Source organism: Salvelinus namaycush, unplaced genomic scaffold, assembly GCF_016432855.1.
Source record: "Salvelinus namaycush isolate Seneca unplaced genomic scaffold, SaNama_1.0 Scaffold1050, whole genome shotgun sequence".
In the NCBI taxonomy this organism is placed as follows: domain Eukaryota; kingdom Metazoa; phylum Chordata; class Actinopteri; order Salmoniformes; family Salmonidae; genus Salvelinus; species Salvelinus namaycush.
The window spans coordinates 19,318-41,305 of record NW_024057732.1 but is presented as its reverse complement, the minus strand read 5'-3'; the positions used below and the strand labels follow the sequence as shown (position 1 = coordinate 41,305).

Genomic DNA, 21,988 nt, shown 5'->3' with positions numbered 1-21,988 from the left:
TTTGGGTTTGAGGACAATAACGGAGGCGGAGATGAGCACGGGGAGCACAAAGGCGACTGTACATGAGATGGAGACAAGCACGGGGAGCACAGCGATGACGGTGGCAGAAACAGAGATGAATATGGGGAGAACAACGGAGGTGGATGCCAAGAGTGGGTGTTGGCTGGATAGCATGGACTTGGAGGAGATATCGGACACAGATGATGGGGAAAAGATGGAAAGAACGAGGGAAGGATACAGGAAGAGGAAAGCGGTGGGAAGAGGGGGAGAGAAAGGGTGGAAGAGGAAAGAAACTGGATAACAGGTAGAGGAAAATGAAATTATATTTTATCATTTTATTATTTATTAGAATGGTAAATATAATGTCAATAAATGCAAATGGATTGAGGACAATGGGAAAATTTAATAGAATAATAAAAATGAAGAAGTCAGATATTTTATGTATTCAAGAGACGCACTGGGATAATGTATGTGTTTTAGAAGTAAAAAAAATATGGAGGGATTTTATTTATGTAAACAACGGCAGAGGGAATTCAAGTGGGGTTGCTATTTTATTGAGGAGGGATGTGGTGGATAATGTGAAACAGATATATAATGATAATAATGGGAGGATTTTAATTGTAGATTTTGAATATATGAGTATGGTTTTTAGAATTATAAATATTTATGCGCCTAATACTGAAATAGAGCGCAAAGATTTATTTTTAGAAATAGGGAAATGGTGTGAGGGAAACTGTATTGTAGTTGGGGATTTTAATGTTAAAATGGATAGACTGGATATGACAAGAGGAGCTATTTTTAGAAGTGATGTATCTAGGGGGGTTTTAAAGAAGATGATGTTAGAAAAAGGAATAATTGATATATGGAGAGAGGAAAATCCAGAAAAAAGAGAATTTTCTAGAAGGCAGGTGGTTTTAGGGGATTTGAAACAAACGAGGATAGATCTGGTTTTAGTAAAAGAAGGTTTAAGGAATTTTATGAAAGATATTAAGTATGTTTTTACAACTTTTAGTGATCATGCAGGTTTAACATTTTCGGTGGGATTAGATAAGGAAAGAACAGGGGGTGGAATATGGTGTATGAATGCAGGGTATTTGGGAGATGAGGAATATGGGAAACAACTTAAATCTTTGATAGCATGTGAAATGGAGGATAAGCAGAAAGAGAATGATAAGTGTTCATGGTGGGATAAGGTTAAGGAAAAAATAAAAGTTTTTAGTATAGGATATGCAAGGAAAAAGAGAGGTAGAATGAAAAGAGAAGAAAATGAGTTGAGGGCTAAATTGGATAAAGAAATGAGGAAGTGTGACAGTGAACCTAATTATAATATAGGAAAGTTTTTGGAATTAAAAGCACAATTGACTAAATATGAAATAGATAAGTGTAAGGGTGCAATTATAAGAAGTAAGGCAAAGTATGTTTTGGAGGGGGAGAAATGTACTTCATTTTTTCTTGGTTTAGAGAAGAATAAACAGAGGAGAACATATATTAGAGAGATCGAAAATATAAAGGGTGAAGTTGTCAATGATTATGTAGAGGTTTTAGAAACAGTGCAGAATTTTTATAAGGATTTATTTAAGAAAGGGGAGGTGGATGAGGGGTGTGTAAAGGAGATATTGGATAGTGTGGATGTGCAAATTAATGTAGAAGATAAACAAATGTGTGATGGGAAGATAACATTGACTGAAGTTAAAGATGCGATTAAGGGTTTACAAGTAAATAAGAGTCCTGGAGTAGATGGAATAATTGCAGAGTTTTATAAAATATATGCCAGTTTTTTAGCACCTATTTTATTGGAAGTTTATCAATATATGGAGGATAATGATAGTATTTCTGAATCTATGGTGACAGGGCTGATAACGATTTTATATAAAAATAAGGGGAGTAAATTAAAATTGGAGAATTATAGGCCAATTAGTTTATTAAATTCGGATTATAAGATTTTAGCAAAGATACTGGCAAATAGAATGAAACAAGTTTTAAATGATATTATAGCACCTACACAGAATTATAGTGTGCCTGGTAGAGATATTGCGGATACAATTAATACAATTAGAGATGTGATAAATAAAATGAATCATGATAAGATGGGGGGAATTGTTTTAAGCATAGATTTAAATAAAGCTTTTGATAGGGTGGAACATGATTTTATGTTTAGGGTAATGGATAAATATGGTTTTGGTAATAGAATAATAGGATGGATAAAATTATTATATAAGAAGGCAAAAAGTAGGGTGAAATGTAATGGGGTTTTAACCGATTCTTTTATTCTTGAGAGATCTGTGAGACAGGGGTGTCCTTTATCAGCTTTATTATTCGTTTTATCGGTAGAACCTTTAGCAGCATTTCTTAAAAGAGATAATCTTATAAATTGTGTAGAGACTCCGCAAGGAGGTTTTAGTTTGATACATCAATACGCAGATGATACCACTATAACAGTTAGAGATGAGGGTAGTGTAAAAAGGGTGATGGAGTGTTTTAAAGTATATGGACAAGCATCGGGTGCAAAGGTTAACATGGAGAAGTCAGTAGTAATGTATATTGGGAAGATTAATGAGGGGAATTTTCCTTTTAAAGTGGTTAAAGATTATTTTAAGGTATTAGGAGTGTTTTTAGGGGTGAAAGAAATGGAAGCTAGGGATTTGACATGGAGTGGTGTAATAAATAAAGTTAGAAAGGTGGTAAATATGTGGAGGGGGAGGTCTTTGAAATTAAAAGGGAAAGTAATTGTCATAAATTCATTGTTGATGTCAATATTTATTTATGTAATGAATGTTTTGGATATGCCAGAATGGGTTTTATCTGAAATGAATAAAATTGTAGTTGATTTTTTATGGGAAGGGAAGGGGGTGAGAATAGCTTTTAAAACTTTGATTGCAGGTTATGAGGAGGGGGGTTTGAAGTTGGTAGATTTAAGTGTAAGGAAAACAGCAATTAGAGTAAAAATGGTACGGAAATATTTATTTGGTGAATTGGATTATGGGTGGAAAAGGTTTTTTAAAGAGTATTTGCAGGAGGTTGGGAGGATGGGGGACAATGGTTTATTGATGAGTATGAAGAAGGAAATGTTAAGTAATATACCTTTGTTTTACAGAGAAGTGTTTGAGGCTTGGGGGCGGTTTTTACCAAATATTTATTATGAATGTACCAGTTTAGAAAATATTTTAAATCAGCCGATATTTTTAAATCCAAAGATAAAGTGCAATAATATGATGTTGTTTTGTAAATATTTTATGAGGGCTGGGATGAGGCAGATAGGTGACATAGCATATGAGGTAATTCCTGGGTTTCTTCCATTTCAGGCTATATATGACAATGTGGTTGAAGTAGATGAAGAAATAAGTAAAACTACTGTGGAGAATATGTACAAGAAAATATTAGGATGTATTCCCGGGGAGTGGGTGATTTTAATAAACAAAGAGGTGGTCAAAAGATCTAGGGCTTTACCAGTTTTATATTATGAAAGTAATGGGGAGAAACATGATTTATCAGGGCTAAAAGTTAAAATGGTTTATAGAAAATGTATTTTAAAAGAGATAAAAAGTCCTGCTGCGGAGAAAGTGTGGTCTAGGGTGTTTCCAAACATGGATGTAAAATCAATATGGAAGAATGTAAATGTAAAATATAATTTTATAGAATGTGAAGACAATGATTTTAAATTGAAACATAATAGGATTTTTACAAATGTGGTTTTGCATCAAATAAATAGGGATATTAAAAGAGAATGCGATATTTGTGGTACGGGGGTGGAAAATTTGATGCACTTTTTTATTGAATGTAGTAGGTTGAAAGACTTTCACGAGTTTTTAAAAGGGCTTTTAGTAAAACATTGGGGAGAAGAGATTTTTACTGGGGTGGAGTGGAGGAGGTTGTTTCTTTTTGGTGTAAATGGGAAAAGTAAAGTTTTAAATTTTAATTTGGTGAATTTTATACTAAGTCATGCTAGATATGCGATAAGATTAAGAAGAAATTTAGGTCATTATGAAGGGAAAATTGTGAGTGTGGAAGGTTTTTTTAGGAGCATATTAGAGAGAGATATAGAGATAATATATAGATACGGTGGAGGAAATTTTGAAAAATTATTTGTGTGGGGGAGTACTTTTATTGAAATTCTGTCAAATGGGAAACTTGTATTTCATTATTAAGTGGATTTAGTGGATGATTGTGTTTTTTAATAGGTTTTATTTTATTTATTTTTTATTTTTTGATTTTGTAAAAGGATGAATTGTTCATCCTTTTTTATTATTGATTGAATGTTGTAAATATTATGTGTTTTTTCATAATAAAAGATAAAAAAAAAAAAAAATACGCCCGATCTCGTCCGATCTCGGAAGCTAAGCAGGGTCGGGCCTGGTTAGTACTTGGATGGGAGACCGCCTGGGAATACCAGGTGCTGTAAGCTTTTTGCTCCAGTAGAGGGTTCTCTTGTGTCATGCGTGGAGCAACTGCCTTTTATTTATCGCCCTAATAATATCATGTCTTTTATTGGACTAAATGCAGTTTGTTAGTGCTTCCCTGCCCTGCCCTGATCAAATCAAATAATGGACAGTGCGTTTCCCTCAAAATGTAGGAAGTACATTCAGCATTTGTTTTTAGGCTAGGAGACTGTCAATGTCTGTAGTCCGTTAGGGCCCTGTAAAATCCCTTCAATGTTTTGCCTGATCCCCCCCCCCCCCCCCCCCAAATTCCCCCTTTTCTCCATTTACTTTTCCCCGTTCGTCCCTGTTTCTGCAGGTTTTCGCTCTCAAAATAAACCTTTTTTATTAATAGAAAAACAACACGATTGGATGTCCATGACAATGTTTAAACCCTATCAGGAGACCACTTTTGTAGTTACCCTTAAACGCAAGTGTGCGCCAGGAAGAGACCTTAGTTTGGTTAAGCGGTGTTGCTGTAGCGCTCGTGTTGTAGCGCTCGTGTTATTGCGGAGTTTGCAAAACAAATGGCCACTGGATTGATGCAAATAATCATGATATAATTCTTCCAGGCTGGCATAGGCTACTTTGCAGTTAACTTTTAATTGAGAAGGTTTTGGGGGAAGCCTTTCCTTTTCTACCAGAAGAAGGTTATATCATTAGCCTCATAAGCTAACGGCTACACAAAGTGTAGACATGCGCGCGCTCCGCACGCATGCGCACAGAAACTGGGCAGTCCTGTGCCGTTTCTGAAAGTTGCGTGGAAATACGAATCACTGATGCATTTTGTTCATGTCTTATGATTCACTTGGGCAAATGAATGCATTTTCTAACAAGTTGAAGGGATTTAGTTGACTTCCTCCTTAGTTCAACATTTTTTGAATAATGTTGAATTCCTGTTTGAATGTCTGGATTCCGTGCCGTATTTTATAGGGCCCTAGTCCATGAAGTTGTCATAAGTGTCAACATAGGATATGCCCCCCCCCCCCCCCCCCAAGAGTGAAATATATGGCCTGGAAATGTAAGCAAGGTTTGAGCTTTTTCAGTGTGTTGAGTCACAACGTGGACATTCCTCTGTCTCCCGATGAGTGAGCGACACATTGCCTTTATATAGTGTACCAAGAGTTTGCCCTTCGCTTACGGCCATACCAGCCTGAATACGCCCGATCTCGTCCGATCTCGGAAGCTAAGCAGGGTCGGGCCTGGTTAGTACTTGGATGGGAGACCGCCTGGGAATACCAGGTGCTGTAAGCTTTTTGCTCCAGTAGAGGGTTCTCTTGTGTCATGCGTGGAGCAACTGCCTTTTATTTATCGCCCTAATAATATCATGTCTTTTATTGGACTAAATGCAGTTTGTTAGTGCTTCCCTGCCCTGCCCTGATCAAATCAAATAATGGACAGTGCGTTTCCCTCAAAATGTAGGAAGTACATTCAGCATTTGTTTTTAGGCTAGGAGACTGTCAATGTCTGTAGTCCGTTAGGGCCCTGTAAAATCCCTTCAATGTTTTGCCTGATCCCCCCCCCCCCCCCCCCCCCCAAATTCCCCCTTTTCTCCATTTACTTTTCCCCGTTCGTCCCTGTTTCTGCAGGTTTTCGCTCTCAAAATAAACCTTTTTTATTAATATAAAAACAACACGATTGGATGTCCATGACAATGTTTAAACCCTATCAGGAGACCACTTTTGTAGTTACCCTTAAACGCAAGTGTGCGCCAGGAAGAGACCTTAGTTTGGTTAAGCGGTGTTGCTGTAGCGCTCGTGTTGTAGCGCTCGTGTTATTGCGGAGTTTGCAAAACAAATGGCCACTGGATTGATGCAAATAATCATGATATAATTCTGCCAGGCTGGCATAGGCTACTTTGCAGTTAACTTTTAATTGAGAAGGTTTTGGGGGAAGCCTTTCCTTTTCTACCAGAAGAAGGTTATATCATTAGCCTCATAAGCTAACGGCTACACAAAGTGTAGACATGCGCGCGCTCCGCACGCATGCGCACAGAAACTGGGCAGTCCTGTGCCGTTTCTGAAAGTTGCGTAGAAATACGAATCACTGATGCATTTTGTTCATGTCTTATGATTCACTTGGGCAAATGAATGCATTTTCTAACAAGTTGAAGGGATTTAGTTGACTTCCTCCTTAGTTCAAAACATTTTTGAATAATGTTGAATTTCTGTTTGAATGTCTGGATTCCGTGCCGTATTTTATAGGGCCCTAGTCCATGAAGTTGTCATAAGTGTCAACATAGGATATGCCCCCCCCCCCCCCCAAGAGTGAAATATATGGCCTGGAAATGTAAGCAAGGTTTGAGCTTTTTCAGTGTGTTGAGTCACAACGTGGACATTCCTCTGTCTCCCGATGAGTGAGCGACACATTGCCTTTATATAGTGTACCAAGAGTTTGCCCTTCGCTTACGGCCATACCAGCCTGAATGCGCATTTCCTGATTGGAGAAGTGACGACAGGTGCGAGTGTCTGAGCTGTGAGTGAGTGTTTGCTGGAGAGTGTTTGCTCGAGAGCTATTTTTGTTAATTAATTGGTTTTTGCAATATAATTTATTATTTTCTTCAGTTGAATAGTTTTAAGTTTGGTTAGTCTTCCCCCTTGCAGTTTTTCTGCTTGGGGGAGAGTTTTTTGGATTCATTTTTTTACTATGACGGACAACATGGAAAAGACAAACGGAATGGACAAAGACAACGAAAAGGCGCAACGGAAGAAAAATGAAGATAAAGAAGAAATGAAATATGGCAAGGAATACACGGTGGCAATTGAGTTGGAAGGAGAAGACAAGGTGACGACAATGGAACTACTAAGAGCAATTAAGGAGGTGTGTGGAGAGGTGGTGGGATGCCGAATGAAAGGGGAGAAGAAGTACGAAATTACGATGAGAAATGAAAAAGGAAAAGAACGTCTAATGGATGGATTAAGAATAAAGGATACAAAGATTCTGGCGAGAGATATTAATGTGAAGGAAGTGGTGGTGTCGTTCATGAATCTCCCAGTATATGTAGAAGACGGTGTGATACTGGGCAAGCTGAGTAGCTGGGGAGTGGCGGCTGTCTCGGAGATAAGGAGGAGAGTTTGGCCAGGAACAGAGGTGGTTGACGGGACACGTTTCTGCAAGGTCAAGTTCACAGAAAAAGTGACATCATTACCTTATTCTACAAGAATTGAGACGTTGGAGGGAGCAGAATATTTCAGAGTCATCCATGACAAACAGGTCAGAGTGTGTCGTATGTGTATTCAACCCGGGCACATAGTTAAAGACTGCCCGGAATTTAAGTGTTTTAAGTGTGGCAATCAAGGACACTATGCGAGGGAATGTGATGGAGAGAAGGAAAGGAATTTTTGTGGTGGATGCAGAAAGAGAGTGGCGGAGTGCAACTGTGGAGAGGTTAGGGCTGGAGAGGGGAGTCAAACACTATTCGAGGAAGCAGTTGTATTGTCGAAAGAAGGAGAAGAAGATGGAGGAGAGGACGTGGTGGAGGGTGGAGAGACGGAAGAAGGAAGAAGGAAGAAGGACCAGAAGATAAATGAAATTGGGAGCAGTATGGACTCAGAAGTAAGAAGAGGGAGTTTTCAGGAGGAGGGGGGGAGTGGAATGGGGGGAAGCACGGGGGACTCACAGGTTTTGGGGGAAGGCACAGCACTAACAAGTAGCTCGGGGGTGAAGAAATGGAGGGGGTTATGGAGTTGATGACAATACCAGAGACGGTGATGAGCACGGGGAGCACAACGACTATACAAGAAACGGAGATGAATACGGGGAGCACAACGGATGTGGATGTCAAGAGGGTGAGTTGGCTGGAAAACATGGACTTGGAAGAGATATCGGATACGGAGGATGGAGAAAAGATTGAAAGAACGAGGGAAGGATACAGGAAGAGGAAAGCGGCGGGAAGAGGGGGAGAGAAAGGGTGGAAGAGGAAAGAAACTGGATAACAGGTAGAGGAAAATGAAATTATATTTTATCATTTTATTATTTATTAGAATGGTAAATATAATGTCAATAAATGCAAATGGATTGAGGACAATGGGAAAATTTAATAGAATAATAAAAATGAAGAAGTCAGATATTTTATGTATTCAAGAGACGCACTGGGATAATGTATGTGTTTTAGAAGTTAAAAAAATATGGAGGGATTTTATTTATGTAAACAACGGCAGAGGGAATTCAAGTGGGGTTGCTATTTTATTGAGGAGGGATGTGGTGGATAATGTGAAACAGATATATAATGATAATAATGGGAGGATTTTAATTGTAGATTTTGAATATATGAGTATGGTTTTTAGAATTATAAATATTTATGCGCCTAATACTGAAATAGAGCGCAAAGATTTATTTTTAGAAATAGGGAAATGGTGTGAGGGAAACTGTATTGTAGTTGGGGATTTTAATGTTAAAATGGATAGACTGGATATGACAAGAGGAGCTATTTTTAGAAGTGATGTATCTAGGGGGGTTTTAAAGAAGATGATGTTAGAAAAAGGAATAATTGATATATGGAGAGAGGAAAATCCAGAAAAAAGAGAATTTTCTAGAAGGCAGGTGGTTTTAGGGGATTTGAAACAAACGAGGATAGATCTGGTTTTAGTAAAAGAAGGTTTAAGGAATTTTATGAAAGATATTAAGTATGTTTTTACAACTTTTAGTGATCATGCAGGTTTAACATTTTCAGTGGGATTAGATAAGGAAAGAACAGGGGGTGGAATATGGTGTATGAATGCAGGGTATTTGGGAGATGAGGAATATGGGAAACAACTTAAATCTTTGATAGCATGTGAAATGGAGGATAAGCAGAAAGAGAATGATAAGTGTTCATGGTGGGATAAGGTTAAGGAAAAAATAAAAGTTTTTAGTATAGGATATGCAAGGAAAAAGAGAGGTAGGATGAAAAGAGAAGAAAATGAGTTGAGGGCTAAATTGGATAAAGAAATGAGGAAGTGTGACAGTGAACCTAATTATAATATAGGAAAGTTTTTGGAATTAAAAGCACAATTGACTAAATATGAAATAGATAAGTGTAAGGGTGCAATTATAAGAAGTAAGGCAAAGTATGTTTTGGAGGGGGAGAAATGTACTTCATTTTTTCTTGGTTTAGAGAAGAATAAACAGAGGAGAACATATATTAGAGAGATCGAAAATATAAAGGGTGAAGTTGTCAATGATTATGTAGAGGTTTTAGAAACAGTGCAGAATTTTTATAAGGATTTATTTAAGAAAGGGGAGGTGGATGAGGGGTGTGTAAAGGAGATATTGGATAGTGTGGATGTGCAAATTAATGTAGAGGATAAACAAATGTGTGATGGGAAGATAACATTGACTGAAGTTAAAGATGCGATTAAGGGTTTACAAGTAAATAAGAGTCCTGGAGTAGATGGAATAATTGCAGAGTTTTATAAAATATATGCCAGTTTTTTAGCACCTATTTTATTGGAAGTTTATCAATATATGGAGGATAATGATAGTATTTCTGAATCTATGGTGACAGGACTGATAACGATTTTATATAAAAATAAGGGGAGTAAATTAAAATTGGAGAATTATAGGCCAATTAGTTTATTAAATTCGGATTATAAGATTTTAGCAAAGATACTGGCAAATAGAATGAAGCAAGTTTTAAATGATATTATAGCACCTACACAGAATTATAGTGTGCCTGGTAGAGATATTGCGGATACAATTAATACAATTAGAGATGTGATAAATAAAATGAATCATGATAAGATGGGGGGAATTGTTTTAAGCATAGATTTAAATAAAGCTTTTGATAGGGTGGAACATGATTTTATGTTTAGGGTAATGGATAAATATGGTTTTGGTAATAGAATAATAGGATGGATAAAATTATTATATAAGAAGGCAAAAAGTAGGGTGAAATGTAATGGGGTTTTAACCGATTCTTTTATTCTTGAGAGATCTGTGAGACAGGGGTGTCCTTTATCAGCTTTATTATTCGTTTTATCGGTAGAACCTTTAGCAGCATTTCTTAAAAGAGATAATCTTATAAATTGTGTAGAGACTCCGCAAGGAGGTTTTAGTTTGATACATCAATACGCAGATGATACCACTATAACAGTTAGAGATGAGGGTAGTGTAAAAAGGGTGATGGAGTGTTTTAAAGTATATGGACAAGCATCGGGTGCAAAGGTTAACATGGAGAAGTCAGTAGTAATGTATATTGGGAAGATTAATGAGGGGAATTTTCCTTTTAAAGTGGTTAAAGATTATTTTAAGGTATTAGGAGTGTTTTTAGGGGTGAAAGAAATGGAAGCTAGGGATTTGACATGGAGTGGTGTAATAAATAAAGTTAGAAAGGTGGTAAATATGTGGAGGGGGAGGTCTTTGAAATTAAAAGGGAAAGTAATTGTCATAAATTCATTGTTGATGTCAATATTTATTTATGTAATGAATGTTTTGGATATGCCAGAATGGGTTTTATCTGAAATGAATAAAATTGTAGTTGATTTTTTATGGGAAGGGAAGGGGGTGAGAATAGCTTTTAAAACTTTGATTGCAGGTTATGAGGAGGGGGGTTTGAAGTTGGTAGATTTAAGTGTAAGGAAAACAGCAATTAGAGTAAAAATGGTACGGAAATATTTATTTGGTGAATTGGATTATGGGTGGAAAAGGTTTTTTAAAGAGTATTTGCAGGAGGTTGGGAGGATGGGGGACAATGGTTTATTGATGAGTATGAAGAAGGAAATGTTAGGTAATATACCTTTGTTTTACAGAGAAGTGTTTGAGGCTTGGGGGCGGTTTTTACCAAATATTTATTATGAATGTACCAGTTTAGAAAATATTTTAAATCAGCCGATATTTTTAAATCCAAAGATAAAGTGCAATAATATGATGTTGTTTTGTAAATATTTTATGAGGGCTGGGATGAGGCAGATAGGTGACATAGCATATGAGGTAATTCCTGGGTTTCTTCCATTTCAGGCTATATATGACAATGTGGTTGAAGTAGATGAAGAAATAAGTAAAACTACTGTGGAGAATATGTACAAGAAAATATTAGGATGTATTCCCGGGGAGTGGGTGATTTTAATAAACAAAGAGGTGGTCAAAAGATCTAGGGCTTTACCAGTTTTATATTATGAAAGTAATGGGGAGAAACATGATTTATCAGGGCTAAAAGTTAAAATGGTTTATAGAAAATGTATTTTAAAAGAGATAAAAAGTCCTGCTGCGGAGAAAGTGTGGTCTAGGGTGTTTCCAAACATGGATGTAAAATCAATATGGAAGAATGTAAATGTAAAATATAATTTTATAGAATGTGAAGACAATGATTTTAAATTGAAACATAATAGGATTTTTACAAATGTGGTTTTGCATCAAATAAATAGGGATATTAAAAGAGAATGCGATATTTGTGGTACGGGGGTGGAAAATTTGATGCACTTTTTTATTGAATGTAGTAGGTTGAAAGACTTTCACGAGTTTTTAAAAGGGCTTTTAGTAAAACATTGGGGAGAAGAGATTTTTACTGGGGTGGAGTGGAGGAGGTTGTTTCTTTTTGGTGTAAATGGGAAAAGTAAAGTTTTAAATTTTAATTTGGTGAATTTTATACTAAGTCATGCTAGATATGCGATAAGATTAAGAAGAAATTTAGGTCATTATGAAGGGAAAATTGTGAGTGTGGAAGGTTTTTTTAGGAGCATATTAGAGAGAGATATAGAGATAATATATAGATACGGTGGAGGAAATTTTGAAAAATTGTTTGTGTGGGGGAGTACTTTTATTGAAATTCTGTCAAATGGGAAACTTGTATTTCATTATTAAGTGGATTTAGTGGATGATTGTGTTTTTTAATAGGTTTTATTTTATTTATTTTTTATTTTTTGATTTTGTAAAAGGATGAATTGTTCATCCTTTTTTATTATTGATTGAATGTTGTAAATATTATGTGTTTTTTCATAATAAAAGATAAAAAAAAAAAAAAAAAAAAAAATACGCCCGATCTCGTCCGATCTCGGAAGCTAAGCAGGGTCGGGCCTGGTTAGTACTTGGATGGGAGACCGCCTGGGAATACCAGGTGCTGTAAGCTTTTTGCTCCAGTAGAGGGTTCTCTTGTGTCATGCGTGGAGCAACTGCCTTTTATTTATCGCCCTAATAATATCATGTCTTTTATTGGACTAAATGCAGTTTGTTAGTGCTTCCCTGCCCTGCCCTGATCAAATCAAATAATGGACAGTGCGTTTCCCTCAAAATGTAGGAAGTACATTCAGCATTTGTTTTTAGGCTAGGAGACTGTCAATGTCTGTAGTCCGTTAGGGCCCTGTAAAATCCCTTCAATGTTTTGCCTGACCCCCCCCCCCCCCCCCCCCCCAAATTCCCCCTTTTCTCCATTTACTTTTCCCCGTTCGTCCCTGTTTCTGCAGGTTTTCGCTCTCAAAATAAACCTTTTTTATTAATAGAAAAACAACACGATTGGATGTCCATGACAATGTTTAAACCCTATCAGGAGACCACTTTTGTAGTTACCCTTAAACGCAAGTGTGCGCCAGGAAGAGACCTTAGTTTGGTTAAGCGGTGTTGCTGTAGCGCTCGTGTTGTAGCGCTCGTGTTATTGCGGAGTTTGCAAAACAAATGGCCACTGGATTGATGCAAATAATCATGATATAATTCTGCCAGGCTGGCATAGGCTACTTTGCAGTTAACTTTTAATTGAGAAGGTTTTGGGGGAAGCCTTTCCTTTTCTACCAGAAGAAGGTTATATCATTAGCCTCATAAGCTAACGGCTACACAAAGTGTAGACATGCGCGCGCTCCGCACGCATGCGCACAGAAACTGGGCAGTCCTGTGCCGTTTCTGAAAGTTGCGTGGAAATACGAATCACTGATGCATTTTGTTCATGTCTTATGATTCACTTGGGCAAATGAATGCATTTTCTAACAAGTTGAAGGGATTTAGTTGACTTCCTCCTTAGTTCAAAACATTTTTGAATAATGTTGAATTTCTGTTTGAATGTCTGGATTCCGTGCCGTATTTTATAGGGCCCTAGTCCATGAAGTTGTCATAAGTGTCAACATAGGATATGCCCCCCCCCCCCCCCCCCCCCAAGAGTGAAATATATGGCCTGGAAATGTAAGCAAGGTTTGAGCTTTTTCAGTGTGTTGAGTCACAACGTGGACATTCCTCTGTCTCCCGATGAGTGAGCGACACATTGCCTTTATATAGTGTACCAAGAGTTTGCCCTTCGCTTTCGGCCATACCTACCTGAATGCGCATTTCCTGATTGGAGAAGTGACGACAGGTGCGAGTGTCTGAGCTGTGAGTGAGTGTTTGCTGGAGAGTGTTTGCTCGAGAGCTATTTTTGTTAATTAATTGGTTTTTGCAATATAATTTATTATTTTCTTCAGTTGAATAGTTTTAAGTTTGGTTAGTCTTCCCCCTTGCAGTTTTTCTGCTTGGGGGAGAGTTTTTTGGATTCATTTTTTTACTATGACGGACAACATGGAAAAGACAAACGGAATGGACAAAGACAACGAAAAAGCGCAACGGAAGAAAAATGAAGATAAAGAAGAAATGAAATATGGCAAGGAATACACGGTGGCAATTGAGTTGGAAGGAGAAGACAAGGTGACGACAATGGAACTATTAAGAGCAATTAAGGAGGTGTGTGGAGAGGTGGTGGGATGCCGAATGAAAGGGGAGAAGAAGTACGAAATTACGATGAGAAATGAAAAAGGAAAAGAACGTCTAATGGATGGATTAAGAATAAAGGATACAAAGATTCTGGCGAGAGATATTAATGTGAAGGAAGTGGTGGTGTCGTTCATGAATCTCCCAGTATATGTAGAAGATGGTGTGATACTGGGCAAGCTGAGTAGCTGGGGAGTGGCGGCTGTCTCGGAGATAAGGAGGAGAGTTTGGCCAGGAACGGAGGTGGTTGACGGGACACGTTTCTGCAAGGTCAAGTTCACAGAAAAAGTGACATCATTACCTTATTCTACAAGAATTGAGACGTTGGAGGGAGCAGAATATTTCAGAGTCATTCATGACAAACAGGTCAGAGTGTGTCGTATGTGTATTCAACCCGGGCACATAGTAAAAGACTGCCCGGAATTTAAGTGTTTTAAGTGTGGCAATCAAGGACACTATGCGAGAGAATGTGATGGAGAGAAGGAAAGGAATTTTTGTGGTGGATGCAGAAAAAGATTGGCGGAGTGCAACTGTGGAGAGGTTAGGGCTGAAGAGGGGAGTCAAACAATATATGAGGAAGCAGTGGGATTGTCGCAAGAAGGAGAAGAAGGTGGAGGAGAGGACGTGGTGGAAGGTGGAGAGACGGAGGAAGGAAGAAAGAAGAAGGACCAGAAGATAAATGAAATTGGGAGCAGTATGGACACAGAAATAAGAAGAGGGAGTTTTCAGGAGGAGGGGGGGAGTGGACGGGGGGGAAGCACGGGGGACTCACAGGTTTTGGGGGAAAGCACAGCACTAACAAGTAGCTCGGGGGGTGAAGAAATGGAGGGGGTTATGGAGTTGATGACAATACCAGAGACGGCGATGAGCACGGGGAGCACAACAGATGTGGATGTCAAGAAGGGGAGTTGGCTGGAAAACATGGACTTGGAAGAGATATCGGATACGGATGATGGAGAAAAGATTGAAAGAACGAGGGAAGGATACAGGAAGAGGAAAGCGGGGGGAAGAGGGGGAGAGAAAGGGTGGAAGAGGAAAGAAACTGGATAACAGGTAGAGAATAATGAAATTATATTTTATTATTTTTTTATTTATTAGAATGGTTAATATAATGTCAATAAATGCAAATGGTTTGAGGACAATGGGAAAATTTAATAGAATAGTAAAAATGAAGAATTCAGATATTTTATGTATTCAAGAGACGCACTGGGATAACGTATGTGTTTTAGAAGTAAAAAAAATATGGAGGGATTTTATTTATGTAAACAATGGCAGAGGGAATTCAAGTGGGGTTGCTATTTTATTGAGGAAGGATGTGGTGGATAATGTGAAACAGATATATAATGATAATAATGGGAGGATTTTAATTGTAGATTTTGAATATATGAGTATGGTTTTTAGAATTATAAATATTTATGCGCCTAATACTGAAATAGAGCGCAAAGATTTATTTTTAGAAATAGGGAAATGGTGTGAGGGAAACTGTATTGTAGTTGGGGATTTTAATGTTAAAATGGATAGACTGGATATGACAAGAGGAGCTATTTTTAGAAGTGATGTATCTAGGGGGGTTTTAAAGAAGATGATGTTAGAAAAAGGAATAATTGATATATGGAGAGAGGAAAATCCAGAAAAAAGAGAATTTTCTAGAAGGCAGGTGGTTTTAGGGGATTTGAAACAAACGAGGATAGATCTGGTTTTAGTAAAAGAAGGTTTAAGGAATTTTATGAAAGATATTAAGTATGTTTTTACAACTTTTAGTGATCATGCAGGTTTAACATTTTCAGTGGGATTAGATAAGGAAAGAACAGGGGGTGGAATATGGTGTATGAATGCAGGGTATTTGGGAGATGAGGAATATGGGAAACAACTTAAATCTTTGATAGCATGTGAAATGGAGGATAAGCAGAAAGAGAATGATAAGTGTTCATGGTGGGATAAGGTTAAGGAAAAAATAAAAGTTTTTAGTATAGGATATGCAAGGAAAAAGAGAGGTAGGATGAAAAGAGAAGAAAATGAGTTGAGGGCTAAATTGGATAAAGAAATGAGGAAGTGTGACAGTGAACCTAATTATAATATAGGAAAGTTTTTGGAATTAAAAGCACAATTGACTAAATATGAAATAGATAAGTGTAAGGGTGCAATTATAAGAAGTAAGGCAAAGTATGTTTTGGAGGGGGAGAAATGTACTTCATTTTTTCTTGGTTTAGAGAAGAATAAACAGAGGAGAACATATATTAGAGAGATCGAAAATATAAAGGGTGAAGTTGTCAATGATTATGTAGAGGTTTTAGAAACAGTGCAGAATTTTTATAAGGATTTATTTAAGAAAGGGGAGGTGGATGAGGGGTGTGTAAAGGAGATATTGGATAGTGTGGATGTGCAAATTAATGTAGAGGATAAACAAATGTGTGATGGGAAGATAACATTGACTGAAGTTAAAGATGCGATTAAGGGTTTACAAGTAAATAAGAGTCCTGGAGTAGATGGAATAATTGCAGAGTTTTATAAAATATATGCCAGTTTTTTAGCACCTATTTTATTGGAAGTTTATCAATATATGGAGGATAATGATAGTATTTCTGAATCTATGGTGACAGGGCTGATAACGATTTTATATAAAAATAAGGGGAGTAAATTAAAATTAGAGAATTATAGGCCAATTAGTTTATTAAATTCGGATTATAAGATTTTAGCAAAGATACTGGCAAATAGAATGAAGCAAGTTTTAAATGATATTATAGCACCTACACAGAATTATAGTGTGCCTGGTAGAGATATTGCGGATACAATTAATACAATTAGAGATGTGATAAATAAAATGAATCATGATAAGATGGGGGGAATTGTTTTAAGCATAGATTTAAATAAAGCTTTTGATAGGGTGGAACATGATTTTATGTTTAGGGTAATGGATAAATATGGTTTTGGTAATAGAATAATAGGATGGATAAAATTATTATATAAGAAGGCAAAAAGTAGGGTGAAATGTAATGGGGTTTTAACCGATTATTTTATTCTTGAGAGATCTGTGAGACAGGGATGTCCTTTATCAGCTTTATTATTCGTTTTATCGGTAGAACCTTTAGCAGCATTTCTTAAAAGAGATAATCTTATAAATTGTGTAGAGACTCCGCAAGGAGGTTTTAGTTTGATACATCAATACGCAGATGATACCACTATAACAGTTAGAGATGAGGGTAGTGTAAAAAGGGTGATGGAGTGTTTTAAAGTATATGGACAAGCATCGGGTGCAAAGGTTAACATGGAGAAGTCAGTAGTAATGTATATTGGGAAGATTAATGAGGGGAATTTTCCTTTTAAAGTGGTTAAAGATTATTTTAAGGTATTAGGAGTGTTTTTAGGGGTGAAAGAAATGGAAGCTAGGGATTTGACATGGAGTGGTGTAATAAATAAAGTTAGAAAGGTGGTAAATATGTGGAGGGGGAGGTCTTTGAAATTAAAAGGGAAAGTAATTGTCATAAATTCATTGTTGATGTCAATATTTATTTATGTAATGAATGTTTTAGATATGCCAGAATGGGTTTTATCTGAAATGAATAAAATTGTAGTTGATTTTTTATGGGAAGGGAAGGGGGTGAGAATAGCTTTTAAAACTTTGATTGCAGGTTATGAGGAGGGGGGTTTGAAGTTGGTAGATTTAAGTGTAAGGAAAACAGCAATTAGAGTAAAAATGGTACGGAAATATTTATTTGGTGAATTGGATTATGGGTGGAAAAGGTTTTTTAAAGAGTATTTGCAGGAGGTTGGGAGGATGGGGGACAATGGTTTATTGATGAGTATGAAGAAGGAAATGTTAGGTAATATACCTTTGTTTTACAGAGAAGTGTTTGAGGCTTGGGGGCGGTTTTTACCAAATATTTATTATGAATGTACCAGTTTAGAAAATATTTTAAATCAGCCGATATTTTTAAATCCAAAGATAAAGTGCAATAATATGATGTTGTTTTGTAAATATTTTATGAGGGCTGGGATGAGGCAGATAGGTGACATAGCATATGAGGTAATTCCTGGGTTTCTTCCATTTCAGGCTATATATGACAATGTGGTTGAAGTAGATGAAGAAATAAGTAAAACTACTGTGGAGAATATGTACAAGAAAATATTAGGATGTATTCCCGGGGAGTGGGTGATTTTAATAAACAAAGAGGTGGTCAAAAGATCTAGGGCTTTACCAGTTTTATATTATGAAAGTAATGGGGAGAAACATGATTTATCAGGTCTAAAAGTTAAAATGGTTTATAGAAAATGTATTTTAAAAGAGATAAAAAGTCCTGCTGCGGAGAAAGTGTGGTCTAGGGTGTTTCCAAACATGGATGTAAAATCAATATGGAAGAATGTAAATGTAAAATATAATTTTATAGAATGTGAAGACAATGATTTTAAATTGAAACATAATAGGATTTTTACAAATGTGGTTTTGCATCAAATAAATAGGGATATTAAAAGAGAATGTGATATTTGTGGTACGGGGGTGGAAAATTTGATGCACTTTTTTATTGAATGTAGTAGGTTGAAAGATTTTCATGAGTTTTTAAAAGGACTTTTAGTAAAACATTGGGGAGAAGAGATTTTTACTGGGGTGGAGTGGAGGAGGTTGTTTCTTTTTGGTTTAAATGGGAAAAGTAAAGTTTTAAATATTAATTTGGTGAATTTTGTAATAAGTCATGCTAGATATGCGATAAGATTAAGAAGGAATTTAGGTCATTATGAAGGGAAAATTGTGAGTGTGGAAGGTTTTTTTAGGAGCATATTAGAGAGAGATATAGAGATAATATATAGATACGGTGGAGGAAATTTTGAAAAATTGTTTGTGTGGGGGAGTACTTTTATTGAAATTCTGTCAAATGGGAAACTTGTATTTCATTATTAAGTGGATGATTGTGTTTTTTAATAGGTTTTATTTTATTTATTTTTTATTTTTTGATTTTGTGAAAGGATGAATTGTTCATCCTTTTTTATTATTGATTGAATGTTGTAAATATTATGTGTTTTTTCATAATAAAAGATAAAAAAAAAAAATACGCCCGATCTCGTCCGATCTCGGAAGCTAAGCAGGGTCGGGCCTGGTTAGTACTTGGATGGGAGACCGCCTGGGAATACCAGGTGCTGTAAGCTTTTTGCTCCAGTAGAGGGTTCTCTTGTGTCATGCGTGGAGCAACTGCCTTTTATTTATCGCCCTAATAATATCATGTCTTTTATTGGACTAAATGCAGTTTGTTAGTGCTTCCCTGCCCTGCCCTGATCAAATCAAATAATGGACAGTGCGTTTCCCTCAAAATGTAGGAAGTACATTCAGCATTTGTTTTTAGGCTAGGAGACTGTCAATGTCTGTAGTCCGTTAGGGCCCTGTAAAATCCCTTCAATGTTTTGCCTGATCCCCCCCCCCCCCCCCCCCCCAAATTCCCCCTTTTCTCCATTTACTTTTCCCCGTTCGTCCCTGTTTCTGCAGGTTTTCGCTCTCAAAATAAACCTTTTTTATTAATAGAAAAACAACACGATTGGATGTCCATGACAATGTTTAAACCCTATCAGGAGACCACTTTTGTAGTTACCCTTAAACGCAAGTGTGCGCCAGGAAGAGACCTTAGTTTGGTTAAGCGGTGTTGCTGTAGCGCTCGTGTTGTAGCGCTCGTGTTATTGCGGAGTTTGCAAAACAAATGGCCACTGGATTGATGCAAATAATCATGATATAATTCTGCCAGGCTGGCATAGGCTACTTTGCAGTTAACTTTTAATTGAGAAGGTTTTGGGGGAAGCCTTTCCTTTTCTACCAGAAGAAGGTTATATCATTAGCCTCATAAGCTAACGGCTACACAAAGTGTAGACATGCGCGCGCTCCGCACGCATGCGCACAGAAACTGGGCAGTCCTGTGCCGTTTCTGAAAGTTGCGTGGAAATACGAATCACTGATGCATTTTGTTCATGTCTTATGATTCACTTGGGCAAATGAATGCATTTTCTAACAAGTTGAAGGGATTTAGTTGACTTCCTCCTTAGTTCAAAACATTTTTGAATAATGTTGAATTTCTGTTTGAATGTCTGGATTCCGTGCCGTATTTTATAGGGCCCTAGTCCATGAAGTTGTCATAAGTGTCAACATAGGATATGCCCCCCCCCCCCCCCCAAGAGTGAAATATATGGCCTGGAAATGTAAGCAAGGTTTGAGCTTTTTCAGTGTGTTGAGTCACAACGTGGACATTCCTCTGTCTCCCGATGAGTGAGCGACACATTGCCTTTATATAGTGTACCAAGAGTTTGCCCTTCGCTTACGGCCATACCAGCCTGAATACGCCCGATCTCGTCCGATCTCGGAAGCTAAGCAGGGTCGGGCCTGGTTAGTACTTGGATGGGAGACCGCCTGGGAATACCAGGTGCTGTAAGCTTTTTGCTCCAGTAGAGGGTTCTCTTGTGTCATGCGTGGAGCAACTGCCTTTTATTTATCAGCCCTAATAATATCATGTCTTTTATTGGACTAAATGCAGTTTGTTAGTGCTTCCCTGCCCTGCCCTGATCAAATCAAATAATGGACAGTGCGTTTCCCTCAAAATGTAGGAAGTACATTCAGCATTTGTTTTTAGGCTAGGAGACTGTCAATGTCTGTAGTCCGTTAGGGCCCTGTAAAATCCCTTCAATGTTTTGCCTGATCCCCCCCCCCCCCCCCCCCCCCAAATTCCCCCTTTTCTCCATTTACTTTTCCCCGTTCGTCCCTGTTTCTGCAGGTTTTCGCTCTCAAAATAAACCTTTTTTATTAATAGAAAAACAACACGATTGGATGTCCATGACAATGTTTAAACCCTATCAGGAGACCACTTTTGTAGTTACCCTTAAACGCAAGTGTGCGCCAGGAAGAGACCTTAGTTTGGTTAAGCGGTGTTGCTGTAGCGCTCGTGTTGTAGCGCTCGTGTTATTGCGGAGTTTGCAAAACAAATGGCCACTGGATTGATGCAAATAATCATGATATAATTCTGCCAGGCTGGCATAGGCTACTTTGCAGTTAACTTTTAATTGAGAAGGTTTTGGGGGAAGCCTTTCCTTTTCTACCAGAAGAAGGTTATATCATTAGCCTCATAAGCTAACGGCTACACAAAGTGTAGACATGCGCGCGCTCCGCACGCATGCGCACAGAAACTGGGCAGTCCTGTGCCGTTTCTGAAAGTTGCGTGGAAATACGAATCACTGATGCATTTTGTTCATGTCTTATGATTCACTTGGGCAAATGAATGCATTTTCTAACAAGTTGAAGGGATTTAGTTGACTTCCTCCTTAGTTCAAAACATTTTTGAATAATGTTGAATTTCTGTTTGAATGTCTGGATTCCGTGCCGTATTTTATAGGGCCCTAGTCCATGAAGTTGTCATAAGTGTCAACATAGGATATGCCCCCCCCCCCCCCCCAAGAGTGAAATATATGGCCTGGAAATGTAAGCAAGGTTTGAGCTTTTTCAGTGTGTTGAGTCACAACGTGGACATTCCTCTGTCTCCCGATGAGTGAGCGACACATTGCCTTTATATAGTGTACCAAGAGTTTGCCCTTCGCTTACGGCCATACCAGCCTGAATACGCCCGATCTCGTCCGATCTCGGAAGCTAAGCAGGGTCGGGCCTGGTTAGTACTTGGATGGGAGACCGCCTGGGAATACCAGGTGCTGTAAGCTTTTTGCTCCAGTAGAGGGTTCTCTTGTGTCATGCGTGGAGCAACTGCCTTTTATTTATCGCCCTAATAATATCATGTCTTTTATTGGACTAAATGCAGTTTGTTAGTGCTTCCCTGCCCTGCCCTGATCAAATCAAATAATGGACCGTGCGTTTCCCTCAAAATGTAGGCAGTACATTCAGCATTTGTTTTTAGGCTAGGAGACTGTCAATGTCTGTAGTCCGTTAGGGCCCTGTAAAATCCCTTCAATGTTTT

The 21,988-nt window shown here is 37.7% G+C and overlaps 3 non-coding genes across 3 annotated transcripts; all 3 read left to right on the top strand.

Moving 5' to 3' along the window:
* Window positions 1-5,550: 5,550 nt before the first annotated feature.
* Window positions 5,551-5,669, top strand: LOC120035423. The gene has a single exon (XR_005474182.1). It is a non-coding gene; the product is annotated as a 5S ribosomal RNA (ribosomal RNA).
* Window positions 5,670-20,345: 14,676 nt separating this feature from the next.
* Window positions 20,346-20,464, top strand: LOC120035422. Its single transcript, XR_005474181.1, has one exon. It is a non-coding gene; the product is annotated as a 5S ribosomal RNA (ribosomal RNA).
* Window positions 20,465-21,615: 1,151 nt separating this feature from the next.
* LOC120035421 lies at window positions 21,616-21,734 on the top strand. The gene has a single exon (XR_005474180.1). It is a non-coding gene; the product is annotated as a 5S ribosomal RNA (ribosomal RNA).
* Window positions 21,735-21,988: the final 254 nt, after the last annotated feature.